Source organism: Oncorhynchus clarkii, chromosome 25, assembly GCF_045791955.1.
Source record: "Oncorhynchus clarkii lewisi isolate Uvic-CL-2024 chromosome 25, UVic_Ocla_1.0, whole genome shotgun sequence".
NCBI lineage: Eukaryota > Metazoa > Chordata > Actinopteri > Salmoniformes > Salmonidae > Oncorhynchus > Oncorhynchus clarkii.
The window spans coordinates 7,903,780-7,921,728 of NC_092171.1; the positions used below are offsets into that span (position 1 = coordinate 7,903,780).

Here is a 17,949-nt window from a genome sequence, read left to right on the forward strand (position 1 = left end):
ACCAAAACCCCACACACTCGGCCCTCCGTGTAAGTATTGACTGAATGTTCATCCCAGTTGCACTTCATCTAGCCCTCAAGTGGTAGAATGATCTTGTTTCGTCACCTGTTTACAACCACTACATGAAGACCCATATGTTCATTACATATGAATGCACCCCTTAAACTTGTTAACATGGCTGCTTTTATCATTTGTGATACTGCTACTTGATGACAAAATGTTTTATAATATTGCATATACACACACTTCTCTTTGAGTGTGTTTGTTAATGGAGTAAACTGTAAACATGTTTGCATTTTCCACACCTTTTAAGAATACACTGGAGCAAATCATGATAAAACAATTGACACATGCATACTATACAACACAAGCTCAGAGACCGTGAAACAGCAGCCTCCGCAGGTCAGACTTCTGCTTTGTGGATTTTACGAATCCCCGGAACTCTAGCTCAGAAACAGCCTGGATAAAAAAATAAAAAACCTGGTTGCCTTTGGCAGGAGGCTGAAACTTGGACGCAAGTGAATCTTCCAGCAAGACAATAACCCTAAGCACACATCGAAGTCCAAAGAAATAGTTAATTGACCACAAAAATCAACGTTTTGCTATGGCCATCTGATTCGCCACACTTGAACCCCATTGACAACCTGTGGTTTGAATTCAAGAGGGCTGTCTTTTCTGAGCAATTGTATTAGTATAATAATATTTTCAAAATTGCATACAACATAGCTCACTCAGTATTTGTGCTAATTCATTTTCTACAGTCTTGTTGCTCAACTTTATCAAGGGTGCCAATAATTTGACCTGACTGTATATCTAGGCTATGGGAAAGGAAAGAGACTGCAGTAGGACATGTGGTATGAAAAGCAATATTCAAAATACATCACGAGCAAGCATTTTAAAACTTCCAACAGTTAAAGGATACCGTTTGAGTTCATCCACTTTGCCATAGTCCACAGTCAGCATCCTTGCCCTCTGCAGCCGAGACCACTGTAGCATAAGCCTGCAAAATACATACAAATTCACTCAATGCAATATGTAAAGTGCTCTTGTTCAGTAAAGAATACCAACAATAGTGTTTCATTTGATTCTTTATAAAAACCTACCTCCTGCCAGTGATACAGGTTGATGAGCCTCCCACACTCCATATGGAGTTTGTACACAAAGCAGATGTCAGGAGCAGCATTTGAAATTGTCCCGTCCTCGATCCGCAGGTTTTCATTCTGAACCACACAACATTAGCATCAGTATCAGCTGCTGTTGTAGCTTTAACACTTAAAGTTTGGGCTGATACTCAGTTGTCTAAAGAGACTGTCTTACCTCCTTTCCTTTTCCTTCATCTGCACTGAAAGAATTGTGAATAGGTGACCGTAAGCCCACTGATAGTAGTCCACCAAATTGCTTACACCCATCAAGTCTATCCAGATTAGGGAGAGGATATGAGGAAAGGAGTTTACTAGACACTATTGAGACAAAGCCTCTCAGTGGTAAGTTGTTTACCTTCAGGTAAAGGTAGGGGTTGCTGAGGGCAGTCTGGATGGCGTGGCGTTGAGGTGGGGTCTCAGGACAGCAGAGGAGCTATAGTAGCACACATACTGGGATTCGGGTAGGGGCACTGCTGTACATATTAGAAGTGTATTAAAATCGGTATTTTCCATTACAAAAATGTTACCTTTTGCAGTTGGAACAGGTCTGTTTTCTTCTGGAGGCCTTTCCTTGGAGAAGAGATGATCTCCCCAGCTGCACCCGCTGCATCAGCAACATCTGATAGGGTCGAAGCAATCAAAAAGTACATTTCACCACCATAGAAATATAATTAAAAAGTCTGCTATTTTAATGCGTCAGAGATCCAAATAAAAATGGTAAAGCAAAACCCTCATCGCTACTTTCTGTCCGACTGGTCAACGTTGGCAAGTAAATCCTCCAGTTGGAGCAGTGCAGCGCTCATTTTCTTGCTCTTGCCAGGTTTTAGGATCTCAGCGCACTTTTGCAGTGCTGCTACAAGTTCATCTTTGGCCATCATCCTGGGGTGAAACGTAGAGTGTTGTCAAAAGAAAGGAGAGCAGACAAACTGAACTTTCTTATCTTAGCAGGTAACCGAGTACATGGCAACTTGTATAGAACTTTGAAATAAGTTTCGTAAGGCAATGTTTGTGCTTTATATTGACGTTAAACAACGATTTTGGAATCAATCATTACCTCAGCTGCATGGCAGACACATGCTCTTCATTCTCCCACACATTCTTCTCCAAACAGGATATGTGCAGTTCCCTTATCTGAAAATCGAGGCATATGTGGAACAGGCGAGACAGTTGGTGCCATGCTCTACAATTACATTCTTAACATGGAGGTATTATTTCAATGGCAACCTTGATAAACAAAATGTTCAAACCTGTTTCCCCAGAGGGTATTTAGGTAGAGAAGACGTTAGAACGTGGAGAGGCATTGAGACAAAGCACTCAATATTTACCTTCACATGGTCATCACTGGTCAACAGCTCCATTTGCTCCTGGGGAGCCTGCTATGTACCTGGGGGAAAGGGTGCGAGGTAAACACCAAGCATCACAACAAGTTTTAAACAGACGAACCACACAACATTTAAATAATGTTACTCAACCATCATATGGGTAGAAGTGTGTGTGTGTTGGAGACTTGTGGGCCTGCGTGTGCGTATGTGTGTGAGACAGTCACCTCATGAAGGATGGCAGCTGTTGGATCCTCTCTACATCCCTGTGGCTGAGCTCAGTGGCGTGGCCCAGGGCCGCCGCCTCCTTACGGCACAGCACGCTCAGAGGCTGGCTGTGGAAGTGCTCCAGCAGAGCCAACTGGTAAGGGGGCCCCATGTTCAACACACACGTACACACAAACCTGAGATCAAGCAATGCAAAAGATAAGGTAACTAACTATTCACAGGAATAATCCAAAATAATACATCCAGTGGGGTCAGGATCACCTTGAGACACAGACGGGAAAGCAATACACACACTAAAGTCAGAATTCTAACTTGGGAAAGACGTGTAACAAAACAAAAATAAAAAAATAATGTCATCAATGGGGATCAAGAGTGAAAATGTGCGTTGATCTCTAGTTGGTATTCAACTGCACCTTTAGAACCCTATTGGGTTTAGGAATAGGGCACAGAGGAGCATGATCACTGTGTCCAATAGAACTACATCAAAGTGAATGGATGGATCCGTGGTAGCTACAGACTACTTTGTCAATTCAATTAGCTTTATTGGCATGATGTAACAATGTACATATTGCCAAAGCTTATTTTGGATATTTACAATATAAAATAAAAATAAGAATCAAAATTGTCAAAGGGACAACAATAACCAAGTGTCAAAATAACCATACATTCAACAATAACAATAAGCATACAGTAGAGTACATGTGCAGGTTGATTGGTTTGTCTATGACAGTGGTCAGGTGCAGGGTGCAGGACAGGGACTGGAAGAGCTCAATGCACAGCAGAAAGGATATGGACTGGGGTAGCATGTGCTGATTGGTGCTGCGAGACGTGGTGATGCCAAAGACGAACATCAGAGGAAACTGCTCCACGTACCAACTTGTCGCAGAGAACGGGGAGATTATATAGCACGTCACGCATGGGCATTTTTAACATATAGCTAGAGGTACCCTCACACAAGTACAAGTGCATTTTCCCCATTCAATCAATCTAACAGAGACAGAGGTCAGGGATCATGCTTTTCTCCCCCCTGCAGATGGTGAGGTCTTGCAGCACTCTAGGGTTGAAAGCCTCTAGGTCTATGAAGATCACTAAAATGGGAGGATACTGTTGCATGTCTTTGCCAAAAGAAGTACACTTTTTGCCTGGGGTGCCAGACAAATTATTAGGACCAAACAAATTATTTGTGCACATAAGACTCATGATCTGTAATGAGCATTTACACAATGTAGAGATAGTAAGGTCAAAATCTTTAAGATGTGACTGTTTTACATAAAAGCCTTACATTAGTCCTTGATTGTGTGCAGTAGCTTCGTACCTTTGTCACAGTCTATCTATCCTACCATGCCTTTCTAAGGTCTTCGAAAGCCAAGTTAACAAAACAGATCACCGACCATTTCGAATCCCACCATACCTTCTCCGCTACGCAATCTGTCTTCTGAGCTGGTCATGGGTGCACCTCAGCCACGCTCAAGGTCCTAAATAATATCATAACCGCCATCGATAAAAGACAATACTGTGCAGCCGTATTCATCGACCTGGCCAAGGCTTTTGACTCTGTCAATCACCACATTCTTATCGGCAGACACAACAGCCTTGGTTTCTCAAATGACTGCCTCACCTGGTTCACCAACTACTTCTCAGATAGAGTTCAGTGTGTCAAATCGGAGGGCCAGTTGTCGGGACCTCAGGAAGTCTATGGTGGTGCCACAGGGTTCAATTCTCGGGCCGACTCTTTTCTCTGTATACATCAATGATGTCGCTCTTGCTGCTGGTGATTCTCTGGTCCACCTCTACGCAGATGACACCATTCTGTATACATCTGGCCTTCTTTGGACACTGTTAACTAACCTCCAGACGAGCTTCAATGCCATACAACTCTCCTTCCGTGGCCTCCAACTGCTCTTAAATGCAAGTAAAACTAAATGCATGCTCTTCAACCAATTGCTGCCTGCACCTGCCCGCCCGTCTAGCATCACTACTCTGGATGGGTCTGACTTAGAATATGTGGACAACTACAAATACCTAGGTGTCTGGTTAGACTGTAAACTCTCCTTCCAGACTCACATTAAGCATCTCCAATCCTAAATTAAATCTAGAATCAGCTTCCTATTTCGCAACAAAGCATCCTTCACTCATGCTGCCAAACATACCCTCATAAAACTGACTATCCTACTGATCCTTGACTTCGGCGATGTCATTTACAAAATAGCCTCCAACACTCTACTCAGCAGACTGGATGTAATCTATTACAGGGCCATCCATTTTGTCACCAAAGCCCCATATACTACCCACCACTGCAACCTGTATGCTCTCGTTGGCTGGCCCTCGCTTCATATTCATTGCCAAACCCACTGGCTCCAGGTCATTTATACATTTTTGCTAGGTAAAGCACCGCCTTATCTCAGCTCACTGGTCACCATAGCAGCACCCACCCATAGTCTCCAGAATATATATTTCACTGGTCACCCTCAAAAGCCAATTCCTCCATTGCCCGCCTTCCCTTCCAGTTCTCTGCTGCCAATGACTGGAACAAACTGAAAAACAATCATTGAAGCTGGAGACTCAAATCTCCCTCACTAACTTTAAGCATCAGCTGTCAGAGCAGCTTACAGATCATTGCATCTGTACATAGCCCATCCAACTACCTCATCCCCATACTGTTATTTATTTTTTCTACTTTGCACCCCAGTATCTCTACTTGCACATTCATCTTCTGCACATCTATCACTCCAGTGTTTAATTGCTAAATTGTAATTACTTCACCACTACGGCCTATTTATTGCCTTTACCTCCCTAATCTTACCGCACTTGCACACACTGTATATAGACTTTTCTATTGTGTTATTGACTGCACGTTTGTTTATTCCATGTGTAACTCTGTGTTGTTGTTTGTGTCGCCCTGCTTTGCTTTATCTTGGCCAGGTCGCAGTTGTAAATGAGAACTTGTTCTCAACTGGCCTACCTGGTTAAATAAAGGTGGGGAAAAAAGTAATGTACCAGTCACAGAGGGTGCCAGAGGGTGCCAAGGGAGCAGTGCACCCTCTTCTGGTTAACATATGTACTGTGTTGCTTAGGCTCTTCCTTCTCTTCAACATCCACGGACACACAAGCACTCATCAGTCTCACTAGAACCCTATGCATCAGGTGCTTAAAGATTTGAGTGAGGTAGTATCCATGTGTCATAATAAAAAAAATGGCATGCAGATACTTATTTACATCAAAGTATAAATAAATTACATCTACCCAATTACCAACCTCAAATAGCAGTTGTACAAATTCCCTTGTTGACTAATAATAGAAATAAGAGTTGTTGGGACTGACCTGCATACATGGGACTGACCTGCACACTCTTTGGCTTGTATGGAGATAACAAAAAGGAGTCACCGACTGCTGCAGCTGGTTAGAGGAGCTCTGGAAGGTAATTTCATGATTTGGCACATTCACTCTTACACAGTAAGAAGAGAAGAGACATACAGTTACTTGGTTAATCTCTATCCCATGGACAACATATCAAAATACACTAATTTAGGCATATGGCATGAGCCCTGGTCATGCCAAAGACTTTTGCGTGTGCACCCTCTCTTTTGAGTAACAATCCACGCACTAGGGCAGCTGTAGGAATCTCATTGGCTCTCATACCTCTTGCCCAGTCATCCGTGCCCTGCTGGAAAGTGGAGTCACTCTTTCTGATAAACTCCAATAGGCTGTCTAAGATGATCCTGTTCAGCTCATCCTGCAGAAATTGTAAAGACGAAACAATGTACATTTCCATGCCTGATAACGGAACTTTTCTGTGAGGTGAAACGTTCACAACGTTACAGATAGAAATGTAATAAATAGAGCCGACACAATTCCCTATTCTGCATGACATGTATAGGCTCTCACCTCGGTGTCTGCCTTCATTATAGGTTCTCACCTGGGTGTCTGCCTTCATGTTCTCCAATAATGTCTGTTATTCTCTGTGTCCTCATTGCCATGAGCGAAATAATCCTCTGGAGAAAACATGCGCGCGCGATCAATACAAAATGGCACTGGCAGAATATTCCGGTTTCACAAAACAAAGTACACGTATTATTCAATTACTGTGTTTATAATCTATAAAATCACTCACCCACAGTTGGCCTCTTCTTTCTCTTTTTGGCACTGGACTTGAACACAAAGCAACCCTATCCATGCGGGGGATATACACATGATGACATGATCATTGTTACTTCAGTGGGCTGACAACAAGCAATAACTTAAACAAGTTTTGTGGCTAGATACCTATAATTTTGTTATGGTCGTTTTGCCGAGCTAAAGTTAGTAAACCAGCTGACATACGTGGGAAAGATGTAACGTTATTTGCCACGATGATGTACTAATTCACCACTCCCAACAGGAAACCTCAATAAAACCAATGGACTCATTAGCCTACCTTTGAAACCGAAGAAGTTGTCAAAATGTGACTGTCCCAGACAGACTATGATCAGTAAAATGTTTTATTATTTGACAGATTGTACGGCGCACTTCAGTAGTCATGGTGGTGGGGAACGACAAACGGCCAGACTAATCTAATATCAATTCTCCCGTTTAAAAAAAAATCATTTCACTGATTTTTTTTCAAATTAATTAGTGTTTTTGTTTTTAACAGTTCTCTCCGATTTTGTATTCGTTCCCTCATTAAATTTTTTTTATTCCCTCAATTTTAATAATCTGCATGTTTTTCCATTCATTGTGTATGCAACCCTAAACCAGAAACATGCTGCTGATGGAACCATGGTCTGGAATCGATTAAAACAGGCAAATGATTTCTAATGTCTTTTGTAGCTAGCTGTCTTGCTCCTTCGCGGTGTAGGAATTTAAGCAATTGATAGCTATTTGCTTTGTTGCTATGACAATACGTTCACCTGTAACGCTATACTAGCTGATAGCCAGGCTAGGATACGTAGCTAGCTAGCTTTTGATAGATATCCAACCAGTCTGCCCCCTCCATCCTCCGGAGTATAGGCTAGCAAGAGATGGAGCAGAACCAGGAATTGCTGCGCTTTTTGAGAGATCGAGGGTTTGATGAGGATCTGTTACAGACCTTCATCAATGAAAAGGTAGGCCTACGTGATAGCTAACTTTTAGGGGTTTCATAACAAAATAGTTATAGCGCAGGGATGAGAGCGCACCATCATTGACATTTGCACCTGTTAACACCGAAGCCTCCAGTCCTAGAAATGATTCCTTTCTGCCTCTGACAATTAAACAATCAAACTCATCAAACCGTTTGCCTGATGCCATGTTTTACTGGAAGATGAAATTATGTCACTAAGCAAGCACATTTAGCGTAGTTCCGGGAGGAAAAAGTTGCGTTATGTGCATGGTTGAGCTCTGTATTTACAATTCAGCAATATAATAATGTAGTTGACAGTACGGTAAGGAGCAGGCAAAATAAACTTTCCAATGACCTGAACCATTGTCATGTCAGTGTTATTTCATGGTGTAATCTCAATTATCCAGCAGATGGCGCTGTTCATGTTGTACATGTATCATGAATCAGAGTTTGCGCATTGTGTCTTTAGTTTGCGTCGTAAACATGCATAATTCAGTTATGACAGCTAGCGAGGGTCCTGACTTTTCAGGTTATTGAAATTGCTAAACTTAAAAGTGTACTTAAGGTCGCCGTTCATAGAGCTACACAGATCCAGAGTCTGGAGTAGACTCATGTAAACTATAAAGTCAGCCATTGTTCTGAAAAGGGAGTAAAAAAGGCAGTAAAGAGTTTGTCTCAATATATTACAATACTATACAAACAATGAATTCATAGGCTATTATAACCAAAAGTAGTAATGAAATGATAGCCTATCAACAAACAAAATGACTAATAAATGCAGTTCAAAGTGTCAAAGAAAAGTGTCTCGTCAAAACAACATTCTATTCAGATCAATAAACTGCATCAGAGGAATGTTGTCCACATATATATATATATATCTCGAACCATTAATAACTAATGAGCTTCACGAAAGAAAATTGATATTCAAGCCACTAAAGGCTGTCATGTTACTGCAAGGCTACTATCGGTGCACATAACAGCTTCCCGGAAATACAATCAATGACAGATAAATCAACAAATAAATCTAGGTTTATGATGAATTGAAATAAAATATAGAATGCCTACTTATTAAAGGAAGTTAAAGACGCATGCATGACAAACAAAGCAAACTCAACCAAATAACGTGGAAATTACATTTGGGGAACCATGGTCAACTCTTTGGTGCTGAAAGGACAGCGCCGCTGCCTTGCCAGATATACAGTGCATTCGCAAAGTATTCAGACTCCTTCACTTTTCCCACTGTTACGTTATTGCCTTATTCTAAATAGTCCCCCCCTCCTCAATCTACACACAATACCCCATAATGACAGTTTCCCCCCCCCCCCCCCCCCACCAAAAAAATTGAATAAACATTTCCGTAAGTATTCAGACTCTTCTCTCAGTACTTTGTTGAAGCATCTTTGGCTGTGATTACAGCCTCAAGTCTTCTTGGGTATGACGCTACAAGCTTGGCACGCCTGTATTTGGGGAGTTTCTCCCATTCTTCTTTGCAGATCTTCTCAAGCTCTGTCACATTGGATGGGGAGCGTCACTGCACAGCTATTTTCAAATCAAATCAAATTTTATTTGTCACATACACATGGTTAGCAGATGTTAATGCGAGTGTAGCGAAATGCTTGTGCGTTTTCAGGTCTCTCCAGAGATGTTCAATCGGGTTCAAGTCAAGGCTCTGGCTGGGTCACTCAATGAAATTCAGAGACTTGTCCCGAAGCCACTCCTGCGTTGTCTTGGCTGTGTGCTTAGGGTCATTGTCCTGTTGGAAGGTGAACCTTCGCCCCAAGTGTGAGGTCCTGAGCGCTCTGGAGCAGGTTTTCATCAAGGATCTCTGTACTTTGCTCCGTTCATCTTTCCCTCGAGTCTCCCAGTCCCCGCCGCTGAAAAACAAAAAAAACATCCACACAGCCTGATGCTGCAACCACCATGTTTCACCGTAGGGATGGTGCCAGGTTTCCTCCAGATGTGACGCTTGGCATTCAGGCCAAACAGTTCAATCTTGGTTTCATCAGACCAGAGAAATCTTGTTTATCATGGTCAGAGTCCTTTAGGTGCCTTTTACTGAGGAGTGGCTTCCATCTGGCCACTATCACAAAGGCCTGATTTGGTGGAGTGCTGCAGAGATGGTTGTCCTTCTGGAGGTTTCTCCCATCTCCACAGAGGAGCTCTATCAGATTGACCATCAGGTTCTTGGTCACCTCCTGTGGGACCTTATATACACAGGTGTGTGCTTTTCCAAATCATGTCCAATCAATCAATTAAATTTACTACAGGTGGACTCCAATCACGTTGTAGAAACTTCTCAAAGATGACCAATGGAAACAGGATGCACCTGAGCTCAATTTCGAGTCTCACAACATAAAAAAAAAAAAGGTTTTCGCATTGTCATTATGGGGTATTGTGTGTAGATTGAGGAACAAAATGTATTTAATACATTTTAGAATAAGGCTGTAACGTAACAAAAAGTGGAAAAAGTCGAGGGGTCCGAATTCTTTCCAAATGCCCTGTATAATTCTCCCGCTTTTGGGCAGTGGATAGTTGGGGCACAGTTTGTCACACCATTTTGGGACTTATATATAAATAAATAAATAAATAAATAAATAAAAACAATGCCTCATGAGCTTAGTTCAACAGTCATCCCCCCATCAGAACCCAAATTTGATCTTGTTTTTATTTTGTCAGTCCTTGCATCCATAGCTCTGTGTATGAATTTGAGAGTTGTTACATTACACCAGGCCCATTCCTCAGCTTTTTACCAAAAGAGGCAGGGTTGGCTGCTTTGTTATCATTTCAATTAAGGATTCTTGCTTTAATTGAGCTATGTATTCATCCATCCACTATAACCATCCATCAAATCAAGTTAATTACACTAAGTTGTAACTACTTACCTCTTTTGTTTTCAGATTTACTGCAGTGCCGTCAAGGTCATGATGGATGCCGAACTCGCAAAATACGTGCCCAGATTTGGTGATCGTATTGCCATAAGGCAGTACTGCAAAAGATAAGTGGCCGCTCTCCAGGGATCCAGTGTGTTCAAAACTGCAGATCCGTTTTTTAATTGTTCCATAAGCCTAAAGAAAAGTCATAAGTAGCCTGCAAAACTTTGTGGAAACTCCAACGCTAAGACAACAGAACATACTTTCAAAATTGGATGGCTGGAACAAGTTGGAGTCGACTCATTCTGCCAAGTTAGAGAGAAGAAAAAGGTGGTGGGACAAGACAATTAAAGGCACCAAAGACGGTCACTAAGGCACTTATTTCCAAATGAAAAAAGAAAACTCAATGATTTGGAATTTAACATGCAAGACTTTACTAAGGGAGCGCTAGACCCATCTACTTCATTGGTTGAACAATACGAACTCAGAAAATAAAACATTTTAAGTCTATATCATTCCAGCAGATGAAACTTGGCAGCTGCCTCCATCTCCAACGAGAATAATAACAGAACCAAGTACAGCAGAATCAAATGTTTATCAGTAACGTAACCTTTTGATTACCCAAACTCAGTAATGTTTAGATTACTTTCCCCTTAAGAGGCATTAGAAGACAAAAATGTATGTTAACAATTGAACATCTATTGCAGGATAAATCTGTTCAAGTTTACAGTGGCCATAAATGGATGTTACATTTTATGGGGTGGTTATGTAGGCTTCTTCTAACCTATAGCTTTCTAGTACATATAAATAATAAATAATACGATTAAATTATTTTTACATTAAAAACCAAAGTCTATCAAAATTCCAGTAATTCCAAGTCCTATGGATTTTTTTATCAGCATGAATTAGATTGATCAATAAAAGCCCCACTTACTCCATAGGCTTGGATCCGCGCTATGCAGCTGTTGCAAGAGCGCATTTTTCACTGGCTGTCCACTGGTTTCAAAAACAATGATTGATAGGAAGCTTAAACTTCTTGAATTCAACCATTTAGATTTGTGAACAGCTATCCACAGCAACCACAATCCATAAGGCGCAAATAGCTAAATCAGAGAGCAGCAGTGTGATTCACTTCACATCAATGCACTATGTAGATATAAATAATAAGTGATATCCGTATCACGGTAGACTACGCCACTGCTGCCATCCTTACCTCCAAGCATTTATTCAAGGTGAATAATCTTTGGATGCTGCACCATTGGAAGACAGCTTGGACTGTAGCCTACAAAAAAATGTATATTCCTGCTCTTTACCCACGATCCATTAAGCACATTTGGTATCATCATAGTGGTCTCTGACTTGTGGTCAGACTCGTTCAGGTGGAACAAACTTAAACTTGAGCCTTTTTTCAATGCTCATTTGCATGTCATTGAGAAAGCAGAGAAGTGTCAAAGATTTTTTTCCGCTAACATCCTTAATAAATTTAAAAGTAATCCTCGAAGTAACTAGTTTTTCAAAAGTATCTGTAAACTGATTACAATATTAAATGCTGGTAATGTAACGGATTACAGTTACCGTTTTTTGTAATCCCTTACATGTAACCCATTACTCCCCACCCCTGACAGAGTCAAAATGCGTGGGGGGGGGGGTACGGACACATTTCCAAAGTGTGGGTGATGGACATCATTTTCATGTCAGACATTTTCTCTCACACACACAAATTAACTTGCTCAAATCAATCATGTAGAACTAGGGGTCGAATTGTCAAAAGTTACCAAGGAGGATGGTAGTTAGGTTATTGGGGAGCGGTATACATGTGTCGGTCTTGTTCCACCAGGCTACCTCACCCAACCCCCCACCACAAACGATATGTTCAACAACTACATTCACAATGTTATGTTTTACACGTTCTTAAAACAGGTGCAGATGTCCTTGTTTTGAGACCAAGAGTGACTTTGGAAGAAGCCCCCCAAGACTGCTGAAGAACACACACATGCTGTACACCGTGTCGGCGTTGTCAGTGTCGCTTCCACATTAGGACCTGGCCACTGTCAAGCTGGCCCTGATGATTGCAAACAGTGGCAAAGAGTTCCAAAATGAAATGAATGTAGCAAACTGATACTGTAGCCACAATATGCATTTTATAAAAAGGACAGCTACTGTGAGTTGCCATGTATAAAAACTGCACTGTGTGCATACTATTCCAGCATTGCTGAGATGAGAAAGTCTGTCCTCAGATCCAGGGGATGGGCTATCAGGAAGAGCTTCAATCCCTGGTAGTTGGGACCCGTTCCCTCTCAAGCAGGCCATATAGATTGTAGACTGTTTGAGGTCATAAGTTCTAAGTGATTACCTAGACGCAGCTATCATACGCAGCCATATATTTCATATAATAGAAGTATGTATTTAAAGTTTTACTTGTAGTGTAATCTCAGATCCAAAAACCGAATGTAACAAACTTAAGCAAATGTTTAATAAAATATATATATATTTTTTTAAGTGCAGAAATGGCGGTAGTTGAAGTAGATGATTAGTTCATTGACCACCCCTCGCAAAGCCTCAAACACTCTCCACAGGCCCTCCCATTCCCTAAAGTCCCTCCATGTCAAGCACCACAAGAAAAATAAGTGTCATTGCAAGACCGAGTTTGGGAATCCCCGGCCTAGAGCATTAAAACATGTAGGCTCCCCACAGGTCCTCAGACAACGTTCAATTCATGCAGTTAAAAGTAAATGGCTGAAAATGGTGCCCCATAGAGGGGAAATAACTTTCAAATGACCAAAAACATTCAAAACAACATTCTAGTATTTTGTCACATTTCGTTTTAGGAAGTCACCAGTGGTGGAAAAAGTAACTAATTGTCGTACTTGAGTAAAAGTAAAAAGATAACTTCATAGAAAATGACAAAAGTGAGTGACCCAGTAAAATACTACTTGAGTAAGAAAGTCAAAAAGTATTTGGTTTTAAATATACTTAAGTATCAAAATTAAATGCAATTGCTAAAATATACTTATGTATTAAATGTAAAGGTATAAATCATGTCAAATTCCTAATATTAAGCAAACCGGATAATGTAAAAACAAGTTTAGACATTTTTGCTAATGTATTAAAAAAACTGAAATACCTTATTTACGTAAGTACTCAGATCCTTTGCTATGAGACACAGAATTGAGCTGAGATGCAACCTGTTTCCATTGATCATGTTTCTACAAGTTGATTGGAGTCCACCTGTGGTAAATTCAATTGACTGGACTTGATTTGGAAAGGCACACACCTGTCTATATAAAAGGTCCCACAGTTGAAAAAACCAAGCCATGAGGTTGAAGGAATTGTCCGTAAAGCTCCGACACAGGATCGTGTCTAGGTACAGATCTGGGGAAGTGTACCAAAATATTTCTGCAGCATCGAAGGTCGACAAGAACGGTGGCCTCCATCATTCTTAAATGGAAGAAGTTTTGAACCACCAATAATCTTCCTAGAGCTGGCCTCCCGGCCAAACTGAGCAATCAAGGTCAGGGAGGTAACCAAGAACTCGATGGTCACTGACAGAGCTCCTCTGTGGAGATGAAACCTTCCAGAATGATAATCATCTATGCAGCACTCCACCAATCAGGTCTTTATAGTAGAGTGGCCAGATGGAACCACTCCTCAGTAAAAAGGCACGACAGCCCGCTTGGAGTTTGCCAAAAGGCACCTAAAGGGCTCTGACCATGAAAAACAAGATTCTCTGGTCTGATGAAACCAAGATTGAACTCTTTGGCCTGAATACCAAGCGTCACATCTAGAGAAAACCTGGCACCATCCCTAGGGTGAGGCATGGTGGTGGCAGCATTTTGCTGCGGGATGTTTTTCAGCAGTCAAGATCGAAGCAAAGATGAACGGAGCAAAGTACTTGGAGATTCTTGATGTAAACCTGCTCCAGAGCGCTCAGGAATTCAGACTTGGGGCGAAGGTTCACCTTCCAACAGGACAACGACCCTAAGAACACAGCCAAGACAATGCAGAAGTGGCTTCGGGACGAGTATCAATGTCCTTGAGTGGATCTACCAGAGCCTGGACTCAAACCCGATCTAACATCTCTGGAGAGACATGAAAATAGCTGTGCAGCAGCACACCCCATCCAGCATGACAGAGCTTGAGAGGATCTGCAGAGAAGAATGGGAGAAACTCCCCAAATACAGGTGTTCCAAGCTTGTAACGTCATACCATGGAAGACTCAATGCTGTAATCGCTGCCAAACAAAGTACTGAGTAAAGGGTCTGAATACTTATGTAAATGTGATATTTATATATTTTTTATTAAAACATTTCTAAAAACCTAATTTCTGCTTTGTCATTATAGTGTAATGTGTATAGATTGATGAATACTTTTTAAATACATTTTAAATTAAGGCTGTAATGTAACAAAATATGGGAAAAGACAAGGGGTCTGAATACTTTCCGAAGGCACTGTAGCTAAAGTTAGTTACTTATTGTGTATTTATTTGTTGTATTAGTTTTCTAAAATGTTTCTCTCTGCAATAGTGGTAAGGGCCAGTAAGTATGTAAGCATAGTCTACACCTCTTAAGACCCATTTGACAAATAACATTGTATTTGGTTTGACAGTGGTTCAATCAATGGAGTTCTATTCTGCTACTTGTAGGCTACTGTCTAATAATTTCTCTCAATATATTTCATGATGTGTATGTAACCTAACATGCGCAATGTTGTGCCAAATCAGTGATTTAGTCCATTTTTATTGTGTAGGCATAGTAATAAGCCACCTCAATATTTGCAGCCGTAGGTGTTAATATCACTCTTGGAGCTGATCCGTCATCAGTATTGTGAAATAATTCTAAAAGTTAAGGTAAGATTTGAATGGAGAAAGCTGATCTGAGAGCAGTGCTCACTTTCTTTCGATCCTATTAGTATCGACACATGCCCCAACATCTCACTAAGCGAGCGTTCTCTCTTCGTGGTGTTTTGGGAAACGCATCTTTGGCCATTGTTGGAAAGATGCATGTTTACACTCAGCCTAAGTTCCATCGCTATCGGGAAACAGGGTCCTGGACATATATTTTGCCAACACATGGCTCACCTTTGTTCAACCAGCTAAACCAGATTGGGAGTTAATCTATTAGCTAGAAAAAGGTATGCTAGAGTTATTACTTCCTCTTCCAACTATGTACCAAGTCCATTCATTTGAAAATGTTCCTTACTTCTCCTTGCCATTATCATTCATCTGATAAGACAAATTAATATTTTTTTGGGGGGGTTAACATGATTGGGGTCCCTAGGTCTGTCTCGGCAGGGTTCCATGGCAAGAAAAAGGCCCCTGAGCTAAACAGCTGCTTTTAGCGAAAATGTGTTTGGAGTTACATAGCCTATTGGCTAGAAAAATGTATGTGTACAATATGTACTGTAGGTCTCAAACTCACCAAAAAAAGAAACATCTGCTCACAGTCAACTGCGTTTATTTTCAAGAAACTTAACGTGTCAATATTTGTATGTACATAAGATTCAACAGACCAACTGAATAAGTTCCACAGACATTTGACTAACAGAAATTGAATGATGTGTCCCTGAACAAAGCGGGGGGGGGGGGGGGGTTAAAATCAAAAGTAAGTCATTATCTGGTGTGGCCACCAGCTGCATAAAGTACTGCAGTGAATCTCCTCCTCATGGACTGCACCAAATTTGCCAGTTCTTGCTGTGAGAGATGTTACCCCACTCTTCCGCCAAGGCACCTGCAATTTCTGGGGAGGGGAATGGCCCTAGCCCTCACCCTCCGATCCAACAGGTCCCAGATGTGCTCAATGGGATTGAGATCCGGGTTCATCGATGCCATGGCAGAACACTGACATTCCTGTCTTGCAGGAAATCAAGCACAGAACGAGCAGTATGGCTGGTGGCATTGTCATGCTGGAGGGTCATGTCAGGATGAGTTGTTCGAAGGTAGAGCACCTTAACTACGATCACTTTAGTTGTCGTCACTTACAGCCGATGATGCACCAAAAACCGGTGCGTGTAGCAGATCTGTCACTGGGTCCCTGAATAGGCCTGGTCTTGCTGGACTCTCTGTGCTTTGCTGAACAGACACTATTTTGGGACTTCTGGTCGAAACAGCCGCACCACACCTTTTCGTTCTTTATTCTTTCCCTCACAAAACAGCTGATTCTTTCCACGTCATTGGCACTTTTATATTTGAGAATACAGAGCCACATACTGCTTTTGAAAACCCATCACTCAGCGTGACAGGTCCTGCTTTCTTTTCTAAAGCCAGTGTGTAGTCCGATCGCAATGAAGACGATTTACCTTCCAAAAGGTTGTTTCTTCCTGTTACAATTGTTCTGTTCACCACAAACACGGCATACATGAGCATATTTTGATGGGGTTTTAAACCGCCGATTTCACCGCCATCCTCACACACTGTTGCACCTGACACTAATCTCGCCCAAACAAGGTATCATTGATTTACACCGGGTTCCCGCCCCTTTTATAACTGATTTTGTGCGATGGACTTTCCCAGGCTTCCCTTTTTTGTAACCTGGGGCTCCTGACTAGCTAACCATGAGCTAGTTGCTAGCTAGATAACAGCTAGTGTAAATGTAAAACTTGCTCAAGACAGTTCACAGAATTGTCAAATAGAAAATGTTGCTAACAGATAGTTAACAGATTCAGAGATTCTTACCTTTGCCTCAATTTGGCAGTATCATCCAGATAATGGCCCTGGTGAGTGATGTGAAGCTTGAGACAGGTATTTGTAGTTCTGTATGATAGCCACATTAACATTTCATTTGGGGGGACATTACATCTGGGTAAGCCTACACAAAACACTACCCCATCTGAAGTGTTTCTAAAATCCCCTATGGGAAAAAGAAATGGTGGAAAAAACGATTGGAACCATTTCCGTATTATGACTCTGGTTCATTATAGCAGTTCCAACAATCTTTGATCATTCTTTAAAACAAACACTCACCCAACAACATAATGTGACTGGACATCAGTAAAACCAACCAACAAAAATGATGCACTGTCTTGAATCATTTTGTCATAAACCCACTGCTCTGAAACAATTTTCTTTCATTACTTACCTGAGGCACTGTTTGATCATCATTATGGACGTAGTAGTAGATGCCATGTGAAGGGTATCAGGGAATCAGGGCTCAAACGGTCTAGCTGAATAAATACATCAATTACAAATTATAAGTCAGTTCTTATGCCTTCAATAAGGGTCCGGGTTATGGCGGTTTAACTCAATGTGTGTGTCAAAACCACCAGTCAAATGTAATGACAACAAATGGGCTCTTCACATAGTTGCTTCATAATACTGA

At 41.3% G+C, this 17,949-nt stretch overlaps 1 pseudogene; it reads right to left on the reverse strand.

The window, feature by feature from the left end:
* Positions 1-205: 205 nt before the first annotated feature.
* Positions 206-16,463, reverse strand: LOC139383276 (origin recognition complex subunit 3-like; annotated as a pseudogene).
* Between the last annotated feature and the right edge of the window lie 1,486 nt (positions 16,464-17,949).